The 14057-nt window shown below is 42.3% G+C and overlaps 1 protein-coding gene across 1 annotated transcript in view; it reads left to right on the forward strand.

Moving 5' to 3' along the window:
- The first annotated feature begins 8407 nt into the window (after positions 1-8407).
- The window catches only part of TRIM2 (tripartite motif containing 2), a 219081-nt gene continuing 213431 nt past the window's right edge, over positions 8408-14057 (forward strand). The window contains exon 1 of the mRNA XM_073605295.1: positions 8408-8549. The gene's annotated coding sequence lies outside the window, so the exon portion shown is untranslated. The remainder of the gene's footprint in view (positions 8550-14057) is intronic.

A 14057-nucleotide genomic window follows, 5' to 3' on the forward strand; every position in this document is an offset into this window, starting at 1 on the left:
AACCTACAAGGCCTAGGTAGGATCTTATAGTCAATAATATCACTTTTGGGAAATTGTTGACATTATTTTTTGTATTGTATTGTACATTCGTTCAGCACTCGTTCAGTGCATTTCAGGCAAGGCCTCCCACTGGCGGTTAAAGTGAACGAACACAAATCCTGTTTTCCTTTACTGAGCAGTTGTATTATATCATTGCATTTAATATTGGTATTCTGTTAATCAGTTTATCTCTTTTCAGGGCTTATTGCTAGTTCTAATAAAGCGCAGCTAAAAGTTTAAACAGTGTTTTGGTGTTACTTGGATCCAGGTGAGGGTGAGCCATCATTGGTGTGGGACAGAAGACCCATATATTACAGCGGCCCTTGCGGGGGTAGCGCTACATGTCGGGTTCTCGTCCGGGATACCTTCTGGTCCCTGTCACAGAGTGATGACTACCTCTACCATCCAAATCACCATGATGGACCCTGTCATTGCTGCCAAGTGGTGTGAAGAGCAAAATGGCAGGTTGGGGTTCTGTGTAATTATGAGTCTCACTGGTGCCACCTGGACTGAGAAACAGGTCCAGCAAGTAGTGTCGGCTTTGATGCCTGATCAGAAAACATTCATATTGGACCTGAAAGTTGATCAGACAGCCTCTCGCACCTATGCTTTGCTAGAATGGAAAAGAGGGATCCCGACCTGTTTTTAGGGAATTAGCATACAGTTACTAGGGGATCTCGAAGCTCAGCTTATACAGCCAAGTATGCTGGATGATCACCCTGAAAATGTTAGCTCAACAACATCAGGACCAGGAGTATCAGCTACTACTTCCACCCCAACTACAGGGTTCCCTCTTGCTACATTCTTTACCGATATGGGAAAGCTGGTGGAAACATTGCTACAAAACTCAGCCACGTCTGCCAATTATGGATATCGAAAGTTGCGGTTCTATTCCGGGAAGGTCCCTGTGCCATCTGGGGAAGAGGACTTCGAAACCTGGATAGATCAGGCAGTGCAGGTTGTGGAAGAATGGGAAGTTGCAGTAAAAAGACAAAGGTTAATCGAGAGCCTAAGAGCTCCTGCTTCAGATGTAATCAGAAATCTAAAAAGGGACAAGCCAGGCTGCACAGCCACTGAGTGTCTAGAAGCTTTACGAGAGGTTTTTGGAGGGGTGGAGGATTGTGCTGAGCTAATTTATATGTCCTCACACACCTATCAAAATGAAGGAGGAGAGTTATCCGCTTATGTCCAGCAGCTGGATAAAATCCTTCACCAGGTCATTCTAAAAGGAGGCATGGAGCCAAGTCATGCAAGCAAAGCTTTGTTGGATCAAATTCTTAAAGGAGCACTCCCACTGGATCCCATAATGTTGAAATTTTGGACTAGAGACCAGAACAAGCCATTGACTTATTCCAAATTGGTCAAAACTAACCTAGATGAAGAGGCTTTTATTAAGGCTAAAAACCTGCTAGTGCTTCACATGCGGTTTCACCGTAGAAGTAGGAACCATGGGCATAGTAGAAGTCCAGTCCAAAGTAATGGCTTTGAAAACTCAGATGTCACAGATGATGGAGTTGATGACATCGCTGTCTGCCAGAATTGCCATACCAGAGGGGAGAAAGACATTGAAACCAACTAGGGCAGAGGCAATACAGAATGTTCCTGCTGGAGAACGCTTTAGTTCAGTGGTCTGCTATAATTGTGGGGGTATTGGTCACTATCAACGTGACTGTCCCAGCCCACCAAAGCCACGAAGAGTACATCATAAGCCGGAGGGAAACTCCAGAGGGCCCTGGTGAGGGAGCCAGCTGGGTGCCCATCTAAGTCAACTCGCTCCAGTTCACAAGTCTTAAATGAAGGGCGGGTAAGGCCTAAACCTTTGTACCAAGGCTCACCCAAAGCCTCAGTTAGGCTACCCAAGCTACTCTCAGAGTTGGGTCCCAGATCACGGGAGATTGGTGCACACCACAACCAAAACCGTCAGTCCAGACGACAACGGAAACGGGCCCAGGCCAAAAGAGGGATTCAAGCCCAAACAGCCGAGCGAGCTGCATCAAAACAGCCAAGCAAGTTCCCTGACAAGCTGGTGGGTCCTTCTCCTATAGTGCCAGTTTAGGTGGAAGGTGTATATACAAAAGCCCTTCTAGACTCTGGTGCTCAAGTGACTCTAATTTACTATGATAAACACTTGAAACACCTGCCCTTGCAGAAGTTAGAAAGTCTAGAGATCTGGGGTATAGGAACTAAGAAGCTCCCCTATGATGGATATCTTCCAGTCAAGCTTGAATTTGGCCCATCTGTTGTAGGGCAGAAAGAGACTTCCGACACATTGGCCATTGTATGTCCCTGCCCCCCGGGGGCTAATCGGAGTTCCTTGATTGTGGGGACGAACACTGACTTGGTTCGACGGTTACTCACTCCTCAGGTCTCAGAGGGTGAGGATGCAGCTAAAAGTGTACATCCGATGTTGCACTCAGTGTACCAGCGATTGGTCTAGGAACAAAAGGCACCAACAGAAGGAGTGGGAAAATTGTGGAAGGTGGACAAGATGGAAAAGGTCTTGCAGCCAGGTGAAGTAGCATGTTTGCAGGCTTCAGTCAAACTGAATTGGGACCAACCTGGTCCTTATGTTATCCTTGAAGGTGACCCACAGAAGACAAATTTGGGTTTGGAACTGAATCCCATAAGCTGATGTAGATGACCTTAGGGAACATATTGCGGAGTTGAAGAGGACAGGAGTTATTCGGGAGTCCCGAAGTCCCTATGCTTCTCCCATTGTGGTGGTGAGGAAGAAAAATGGGTCATTACGGCTCTGTAATGATTATCGCACTCTCAACAAAAGAACCACCCCAGATCAGTACACCACTCCACAAATAGAAGATGTCCTGCAATGCCTTTCAGGAGCCAAATGGTTCAGGGTGTTGGACCTGAGAAGTGGGTACCATCAGATCCCGATGCATCCAGATGACTGGGAGAAAAACGCTTTAATCTGCCCAGTGGGGTTCTTTGAGTTTGAACGGATGCCACAGGATCTGTGTGAAGCCCCTGCTACATTCCAACGCTTGATGGAACGGACTGTTGGTGATATGAACTTAATTGAAGTGTTAGTGTACCTAGACAACATAATTGTCTTTGGAGGACTTTGGAAGAACATGAGGAGCGTCTAGAGAAGGTTCTGAAGCGACTCTATGAAGAGGGGTTGAAGCTGTCTCTTTAGAAGTGCCAGTTCTACCAGTCATCAGTCACTTACTGGCATTGTGGCAGGCAGACAGAAAAAGGATCCCATGTGTTTATCTCCTGAGCACTTTCAGAGCCTGTGACTCTCCTAAAGGAATGTGCACACTTGAGAGGGGAGTTTGCAGTATGTTATTATGCCTGATTACTGAAGATGTGCTAACAGTGCAGAGAAATCTAGAGATGAATTTCAGTACTGCAGCAATCATCATCATTATCCTGTTTGGAGGTTTCTGTGGCATGTGTTGCTACCATCGCCATCCAGTTGACTGAGACAGCGATCAATCTACCAATTGCTGGAAGGAAGCTATATCAAGTGCATCTAATGGTGAGAGATCTTCTGCCATCCTTGTGTAAGTGGATGTTGCTTAAACCTGCTAGGTCCTATTTACTGCTAATGCAGCTCTATCTGAAGTTGGATCACCACATTTGTTAATCTTTGTGACACTTTGCGAAGATACCCCTTTCTATTCTGTGGATTACAAATATTACTTCACAAAAGTCTGAGTACTCAAACACAGGACTTAAAGGGCCCCAACACTGGCAGACTCTCTGTGTGTTTGTGTGAATAGAATTCCCACCGGCCAGTGGTTAGCTAGAACCTACAAGACCTAGGTAGGATCTTATAGTCAGTAATATCACTTTTGGGAAATTGTTGAACATTATTTTTGTATTGTATTGTACAGTTTCGTTCACCACTCGTTCAGTGCATTTCAGGCAAGTCCTCCCACTGGCGGTTAAAGTGAACGAACACAAAACCTGTTTTCCTTTACTAAGCAGTTGTATTATATCATGCATTTAATATTTGTATTCTGTTAATCAGTTTATCTCTTTTCGGGGCTTATTGCTAGTTCTAATAAAGCCCAGCTAAAAGTTTAAACAGTGTTTTGGTATTACTTGGATCCAGGTGAGGGTGAGCCATCACTGGTGTGGGACAGAAGACCCGTATATTACAGTGGCCCTTGCGGGGGTAGCGCTACACATGTTAGTTCACTTGGAGTGGAGAGAAGGAGTTTGGAATCTGGATCATCTTTTGTGATATAAGAGCCTGGTTTTGTTGGTCCGGGTCAAGAGGAGGAGCGGAGTAAACGGGGAACCTTCTGTTTCACACATTTTTCCCACAGACATATTTCAAAGAAGTCATGAAATATGTATAACAGTCATGGAGCTAACATTTTCAGTAGCTGAGAACATTAGTGGCAGCCCTCATATTGTTCTCATTAGAGGTTTCTCATAAGGATAAACTAAAACCCTTTAAGTAGCTCCAGGAGTTGCAGTCATAGATTTCACCTGCAGCACTATCTGCTGAGGAAATCTGGTTTTGCAGTGTGGCTATAAACATACAACAATTCTTCTGATAGACTTCAGTTTACAAATCACTGTAGACAAAAGTCTGGGTTGTGGCCCTACATTACTGGGTGGATTCTCTCTGTATTATCATGGTTGAGCCACCATTAAAGCGTAACTCCACTTTTGTTCAGAAAAAAAAACATTCCCCTCTGGGTGATCTATGTACATTACAGGGATTATAACAACCTTTTTTACAGATTCCTACCTTTTGTCATTCTGAAGAAATCCCTATGTGTTTCTCTGTGCCCATATGGGAAACTGAGCCTGATGGTAGTGGTTTCATAATTATCAATCAGCTGTGCTCCTGCAGAGCACTAATGAGGAAATCTGCTGCGCCTGCAACCTTTTAGACATTTTCCTATTGGGAGTATCTCACCAAAAATGACATTTGTATTCCAGGGGATGCCTGCCATCTGATTTGTATCTTAGTGCAGACTTCTGGGAAAATCAGTGAGCCAATCACACAAGCAGGAAATTAAGTTTTTGGGGGTGTTCAATACACATTCTGTGTACAGAACAACTCCAGGTAGCTATAATGCATTTTATTTTCAGAAAATGACAGCGGCGGCAGATTGAAAAGAAAAGGTAATTTTTAATAACATTTAACCACCTCAATACAGGGCACTTTCACCCCCTTCCTGCCCAAGCCATTTTTCAGCTTTCAACGCTGTCGCACTTTGAATGACAATTGTGCGGTCATGCAACACTGCACCCTAATGAAATTTTTATCATTTTTTTCCCCACAAATAGAGCTTTCTTTTGGTGGTATTTGATCACCTCTGCAGTTTTTATTGCGCTATAAACAAAAGAAGAGGGACAAGTTTGAAAAAACTTTCCTCAGTTTAGGCCAATAAGTATTCTTCTACATATCTTTTGTAAAAAAAAAAACACAATAAGCATATATTAATTGGTTTGCGCAAAAGTTATAGCGTCTACAAAATAGGGGATAGATTTATAGCATTTTTATTATTTTTTTTTTTTTACTAGTCATGGCGGCCATGTGCGATTTTTATTGTAACTGTGATATTGAAGCGGACATATCGGACACTTTTGTCTCATTTTCGGGACCATTCACATTTATACAGCGATCCGTGCTATAAAAATGCATTGATTACTGTATAAATGTGACTGGCAGGGAAGGGGTTAACACTAGGGGGTGATCGAGGGGTTAAATGTGTGTCCTAGGGAGATTCTAACTGTGGGGGGAGGGGACTGACTGGGGGAGGTGACCGATCGGTGTCCCTATGTACAAGGGACAGACCATCGGTCTCCTCTCCTCTGACAGGACATGGATCTGTGTGTTTACATATACAGATCCATGATCCTGCTCAGTTACTGTGCAATCGCGGGTGCCCGGCGGACATCGCGGCTGCCAGGCACGCGCACCAGGTCCCCAGTGACGGAGCGCCCCCTAGTGGCTCAGGAAGGCGATTACGTCATAAAACGTCCGCCCAGAACGAGAGCTGCCTCATCCCACCATCATATGACAGTGGGCAGGCGGCTAGTGGTCAATTACAATATGACTTGTTTCGGGATTGAATATTCCATTATTATTTTTTTCTTTATTTGCTATTTTTTCCCCCACAAAAGTGGAGTTACCATTTAAAGAAGAGATTTCCATTTTTCTGTAAACTCTTGAAAAAAAACTTAACTAGGGATAATTTTTATGGCACATCTTTTAAGTTAGAACTCTTATGCCGTGTACACAACCAGTTTTTCCGTTGGAATAAATTCTGAAGGTTTTTCCAACGGAGTTACGACGGAATTCCGCTGAAACTGTCTTGCATACACACGATCACACCAAAGTCTTACCGTCAAGAACGCGGTGACGTAAAACATGTACGACGAGACTAGAAAAAGGAAGTTCAATAGCCAGTAACCAATAGCTTCCGTCTCTTACTTGCTTCAGACAGAGCATGCGTCGTTTTTGGTCCCTCGGAACAGCATACAGACAAGCGGTTTTCACGATAGGAATTGGTTCCGTCAGAAATATTTAGAACATGTTCTAGGTCCATCAGAATTTTCAAAAAAGAAAGTCCGATGAGGCATACACACGATCAGAATATACAATGAAAAGCTCCCGGCTGACTTTTTCTGTCGGACATTCTGCTCGTGTGTACGCCGCATTACATATAAGTGCTAGGCATACTGTGAACTTGATACTCATGTTTTCACATTTTCCAGTCCTTTGGTAATTCCCTGAGGAGTAGGGCTCAGTATGTATGTGTTTTTATTCTATTGTTTATTATATGTAAGCCTCATTATGATGACCCTGTAAACCCTGAAACAAAGATAATATTGCTCTTTTTTACTTTATTGAAGTTTTTTGGAATTGACAAATATTGCAGAACAGATCGGTCAGCACTGAGGGGCTGTGTGATTCATCTATTGGTAGTCATACACATCTATGGCAGATTGATTGCCCCACAGCAGTAAATTATTTTTTATTATTATGAATTAACAGTCAGCATTGCGGGGCAGTGTCATACATGGCACTAGCCCCGACAAAATAATAAAACATCACTTAGCGTTGTGGGGCTGTGTAATCAATCTGCCATGGCTGTGTATGACTACAATTATCCACAGATGGATCACACAGCCCCACAATGCTAAGTGATCTTTTTATCTTTAGAATGAACAATCAGCACTGTTGGGGCCAGTGCCATGTATGACACAGTCCGCATTGCTGACTGTTCATTCATAATAATAACAAATCATTTACCGCTATGGGGTAGTATAATCGATCTGCCGTGGCTGTGTATGACTATCATTATCCACAGATGGATCACACAGCCCCACAGCGCTGAACTTTTACTATTTTGAATGTACAATCAGCATTACAGGGCTGTGTCATACATGACACTGACTCCGACAGCGCTTATTGTTTATCAGCTGTGTATGACTTCAATTATCCACAGATGGATCACACAGCCCCAAAGCACTGACTGATCTGTTCTGCAATATCTTCAATTCCAAGAAACAAGCAGCACAGTCAGGGCTGTGTGATAGAACTGCCGGTGCAATGTATGTCTACTAGCAGCTGGGAGAGCTATATCACACAGCCCATTAGAGTTGATTGATTGTTCATTCATAATAGTACAGCCAGCTTGGAAAGGGAGAGGTGGCTAAGTGCTGGCTGTACCTCCCAAAAAGTTACACCCATAAATTGGGCTTCAGACTGCAGTAGAGCTACAGCCAGCAGTAACAGCAATAAAGAGGTGGAATTATTTTCTGCCATGGGGCCACAGATCACAATACGACAAAGTGTATGCACTTGGTCCCCTGAGGCATTAAATAAAAGTTTAATATTTTGGTGAGAGTACTTCTTTAATCTGTATAGCAATAAAACACACTCTTTTTATTTGTTCTTGAGCACTACTATCATCTTTCACAATCACTTTCCACATTTTGGAGAATATCTGCTATAATTTCTTTTTAGCAAAGCTGAAGATGTTTCAGTCTATTTAAACTTACCCTAGAACTGTCACGTCACGAGTCAATATACCAATCATCTTTGTTTATGCTCCTTCAGGAATGGGTTACTAGGTGTCTATAGGTATTGTGTACAATATGGCAGCCCGGTTCAGTAGCATGAGGCTTTGTTTCCATGGTGACTGTTTCTGGGAGGAAAAATTCTTCATCTGCAGTTTCCATGGAAACTGTTCCCTACTGAGACAGGTGCCTTGGAGGGAAACGAGGTGAATGGCAATGAGAGAGTGGCTACACGTCTCGCCAGCAGCGTGCGCAGGATTGGATGTCACTAAGGCAGCCCTGCCATTCTGTTAGGTGCATTCTGTGGGAGGCAGAGCACTTATCTGCAAAGTCCTGAATATGTAATTGCTGCCACTGAATGAAAGGAAACTTTGTGTGTGCTCATATTCTAGATACTTCAGAGCCACAGATAACTGCAGACCATTGCTGAGCTCCCCACAACTCAGTCTCCCATACAGTGAACATTGCTTTCCATTGCATACTGTCTAGCTACGGTAAATACATTTCCATTTCTTCTTGTGTGGATAATGAAGTGGAGAAGTACTGATACATGCTGGCACTCTCCCCATAAGACCTAGAATGGTATGCATGGGACAGTTGTATGTGTGCATGCATATGTACTTATTTCAGCACTGGGGAGGGGGGGGGGTGCAATCTATGACTTTGAATCACATATGTTTGTTTATTTCATGTACCTGTCAGATTGCTTTGCAGCATCAGTTGGTGGTGATAAAATTGTAGCGGCAGACAATATAATATCAATATAGATTTGTTGGGGATGTTTGCAGAGCTAAATACATAATACTGCAAAGTGCATTGTTATCCAGCTGTTCTGCCTACCGTGTATGACGCAGAAACTGGTTTATGGTCAGAGAACAATTTAATGCTCCATCTGCTCCATGTTTTGTGCAGTCATTGTGCATTTGTTTGCTGTTTTTTCATGCACTCAGCGCTTTATTTAATGACTTTTTAAAAGGCAATAGTGAGGCTGCCCATAGATAGACAGATGTCTGACTTAGAATGGAGCTGAGACATATGTTTGCCCTTAGCCCTGTTAGGGATTGCCGCAATCTTCTGTGTGACCTGGTGGACAGGTAAATGCAGAGCACACTCAGTGATTTCTTCATTCTATTTCTACCTAGAAAACAGAATCAGATTGATTTCCCAACAAGCTGAATAAAGAGCAGTCCATATGGCCAGAGGTGCTTGTTATCACAGTCCTCACCTGAATGTCACCAGGCAGTGCTCATACTGGTTAGCATTGGGTCATATATGACCAGGTTGACGCATAGCAGCCAGGCAGATTGTAATAGTTTAATTGGATAATTCCCATCAGGTTGCTGAGGGTTACTGCACACTGAACATTGTCCTTTGTATGTATTAAATAACAGCGGTAGCAAGCAGATACCAAGGTATAAAAAGTAGACCTCCCTATCCTATACCCTAAAGGTTCCATTATGCAAACTTTTCCTGGTTCAAGCTATTCTACAACATGAAATATATCCTCACCAGGCATATTACCAGAGTGGTAGAGCAGGCTTATGGAGTTTCTTTTTTTGCTTTTCCATTGCCGAGTAACTATTCCATTGCTGAGGGGTTGGGTACATTTTACCTAAATCTCTCTCTCACTCTCTCTCTCTCTTTGTAGCACTCTAATGGACACATTCAAATTGAATTTAGTATAATGTTCTGAAACATTATCTGGACTCTGACCAACTTGGTAATTTTATGTAATTAGTGAATGGCAAAGTGTCCAGTTGTTATATTGTGGTTGAGCAAGATTAATGTCTTTATGACATTTGGTATAATTTTTATTCTACATGTATTTTATTTAACTGTTTGTGTGCTTCTGTATGTACTTGAGGTTGTTTATTATTGAGCCAATCACAAAGCTCAGTGTACTAAGTAGGATCACGATACAGATCCTTGCAAAAGTATTCACCCCCTTGGCATTTTTCGTGTTTTGTTGCCTCACAAACCTGGAATTAACATGGATTGTTTGAGGATTTGCACCATTTGATTAACAGAACATGCCCACACCTTTGAAGATGTTTTTTTTTTTATTGTGAAGTAAACAACAAATAGGACAAAATAACAGAAAAAGTCAATGTGCATAACTATTCACCCCCCTAAAGTCAATACTTTGTAGAGCCACCTTTTGCGGCTATCACAGCCCCAAGTTGCTTTGGATAAGTCTCTATAAGCTTGCCACATCTTATCACTGGGATTTTTGCTCATTCCTCCTTGCAAAACCAGCTCCTTCAAGTTGGATGGTTCGCGCTTGTGAAAAGCAATCTTTAAGTCTGACCACAGATTTTCTATTAGATTGAGGGCTGGGCTTTGACTAGGCCATTCCAACACATTTACATGTTTCCCCTTAAACCACTCAAGTGTTGCTTTAGCAGTGTGTTTGGGGTCATTGTCCTGCTGGAAGGTGAACCTCCGCCCTAGCCTCAAATCACACACAGAGTGGTACAGGTTTTGCTCAAGAATATCATTGTATTTAGCACCATCCATCTTTCCCTCAACTCTGACCAGTTTCCCAGTCCCGACTGCTGGGATGGTGTTCTTTGGGTGATGTGATGTGTTGGGTTTGCACCAGACATAGCGTTTTCTTTGATGGCCAAAAAGTTCAATTTTAGTCTCCTCAGACCAGAACACCTTCCTCCATACATTTTGGGAGTCTCCCACATGCCTTTTCACAAACTCAAAACATGCAATTTTGTTTTTTTCTGAAAGTAATGGCTTTCTTCTGGCCATTCTACCATAAAGCCCAAATCTATGGAGCGTATGGCTTATTGTCGTCCTATGTACAGATACTCCAGTCTCTGCTGTGGAACTCTGCAGTTCCTCCAGGGTTACCTTAGGTCTCTGTGCTGCCTTTCTGATTAATACCCTCCTTGCCCAGCCCATGAGTTTTGGTGTGCGGCCGTCTCTTGGCAGGTTTGCTGTTGTGCCATGTTCTTTCCATTTGGTTATGATAGATTTGATGGTGCTCCTAAGGATCATCAAAGATTTGGATATTTTTTTATAACCTAACCCTGACTTGTACTTCTCAACAACATTGTCCCTTACTTGTTTGGAGAGTTCCTTGGTCTTCATGGCAGTGTTTGGTTAATGGTGCCTTAGGTGTTGCAGCCTCTGGGGCCTTTCAAAAAGGTGTGTATATGTAATGACAGATCACGTGACACTTAGATTGCACACAGGTGGACATCATTTCACTAATTATGTGACTTCTGAAGGTAAATTGTTTGCACCATAGCTTTTTATGGGCTTCATAACAAAGGGGGTGAATACATACACACATGCCAATTATCAGTTTTTTATTTCTGAAAAATAGTTTTATGTATATATTTTTCTAATTTTACTTCACCAATTTAGACTATTGTGTTCTGATCCATCACATATAATTCAGATTAAAAAAACAAGTCTGTAATGTAACAAAATAGGTAAAAAGCAAAGGGGGTGAATACTTTTGCAAGGCACTGTTGATGTTGGCGGTATGGTCAACTGCACCTAATCTATGTAAATAATATCCTCTAGGTGCCCAGAATTTTTACCTGCAGCAGTTTTTTTTCTTTTCACATGACATTGCTCTTTCGAGTCATAATTGAAAATTTAGCTTTGATTAGAAGCAAAATAATACTGTAAAAAAAAGTACCCAGTAGCCAGTAATAGAAAATAATAGGCCAAAAACAGCCAAAAAACGATGGTCAAAGTGACAGCTTTTTGTGGCTAAAAAATATTTCTTAACCGCTTCAGCCCCAGATGATTTTACCCCCTTCCTGACCAGAGCACTTTTTGCGATTCGGCACTGCGTCGATTTAACTGACAACTGCGTGGTCGTGCGACGTGGCTACCAAACAAAATTGACGTCCTTTTTTTCCTCACAAATAGAGCTTTCTTTTGGTGGTATTTGATCGCCTCTGCGGTTTTTATTTTTTGTGCTATAAACAAAAAATAGCGACAATTTAGAAAAAGAAAAAAACGCATTATTTTTTAACTTTTTGCTATAATAAATATCCCCCAAAAATATACATATTCTTCTACATATTTTTGGTAAAAAAAAAAAAAATCGCAATAAGCGTTTATTGATTGGTTTGCGCAAAAATTATAGCATTTACAAAATAGGGGATAGTTTTATGGCATTTTTATTATTAATTTTTTTTTACTAGTAATGGCGGCGATCAGCGATTTTTATCGTGACTGCGACATTATGCCGGACACATCTGACATTTTTGACACATTTTTGGGACCATTGTCATTTATACAGCAATCAGTGCTATACAAATGCACTGATTCCTGTGTAAATGACACTGGCAGTGAAGGGGTTAACCACTAGGGGGCTAGGGAGGGGTTAAGTATGTCCTGGGGAGTGTTACTAACTGTTGGGGGTGTGGCTACATGTGACATGTCACTGATCTCTGCTCCCGATCACAGGGAGCAGAGATCAGTGACACTGTCACTAGGCAGAACGGGGAGATGCTTGATTACATTCGCAGCTCCCCATTCATCCTCTCCGTGAGGCGATCGCGGGTATCCCCACGGCGATCGAGTCCGCGGGACGTGCGACCCGACTCACGGAGCTCCCGGCCAGCGTGCACAAATTTAAAATTTAAAGGGACGTACGGGTTTGCCCAGCCGTGCCATTCTGCCAACGTACATCGGCGTGCGCCGGTCGGGAAGGGGTTAAAGCGTTACTAAACCCAAAACAGTAAAATCTGTCTGTATATGCATTAAAACATGCTTGTCACACTCACTGTGGAACCTAAGGGGTTAATCCTCTGTATTGTTTAAAAAGGCTGTTTGATCCTGTATGCACAGATCCTCCTCTTATTGCATTGTCTCCAAAACATATCCGGATAATACAGAGTTAGTGGAGTCAGGCTGCACTTGCTCAGTTTGGTTTGTATTGCTAGAGAGTTTTTTTTTTCTTAGGAGAGTGCATGTGATCAGCACAGGGCCAATCAGCACTGTCCCGATAGAGGGTCAGGGGTCCTGCATCCTGATAGGACAGCCAGTGCAGTATGAAAACTCCTCCTACAAGTTTTAACCAAGCACTGATAGAAGTCACGAGATTGCTATATACAGCTGATGAGAAAAGTTATTTAGCAGTTTATATTTATAAAATAATTGCATTTCCATGTTCTGTGTACTATGGGAGACCAGATATAGTGAATTCAGGTTTCTGGGTTTAGTAACACTTTAATCCAACTGCTTGCAGCAATGAGGAAGAGCCTTAAGCTTTCACACCAGTGAAATTTCACTCCAACCTTCGATAAATCCTGAAAAATTGTTTATCCGAGGATTTGATCTTGCCATTACTGAGTTAACTAAAGCCTTTAAAATGTCAACCAAACTTGCTACCTGTCTGGTATCCCTGAAAAATTAAATTGTATGTAAACCCTCACTTTGTAAAACAACCCATTCAGTTTAAAATAGAAAAGAAAGGCAAGTACATATAAGAAAAAACTATAAATACCTTTTTTTTCCCCTTTTTTTAAAAGTGATCACATAATCTCTGTTCTCAGCTGTATAAGGAACTCAGGTGTCCTTTTATGAAGCAGTGAAATCTATTCACTGCTTCGTTCTCCGGCATTCACAGTGGAGATCTTTCTCCTCTGTGTGCCAGTTTATGAAGCGGAGTAGATCGCTTCACCTTTGGAGGAGTGAAGCAATCTACAAAGGCTTCAAACAGTGGAGAATGGCCTCTGATACTGGAATCTCGTGAGACTTTACGAGATTACAGTACCAGAAATTCACCGAAACACAGAGATGTCAGTTTATTAAGCAGTGATAAATTATCACCGCTCAATACACTGACAGACGGTGTGGTTAATGTTAAAAAAATAAGGAGTCCTGCTACATTATATATATATATGTATAGCCAAAATAGCAAAATGACGTCGGCAAAGTGGTTGTGTTATCCTGACCGGACGTCATATGACGTCTTTCAAGGATAACAAGCCGCTGAGCGCCCCTGGGGGCACAGATCATGGCAA

This window comes from Aquarana catesbeiana, linkage group LG01 (genome assembly GCF_042186555.1).
Source record: "Aquarana catesbeiana isolate 2022-GZ linkage group LG01, ASM4218655v1, whole genome shotgun sequence".
Lineage (NCBI taxonomy): Eukaryota > Metazoa > Chordata > Amphibia > Anura > Ranidae > Aquarana > Aquarana catesbeiana.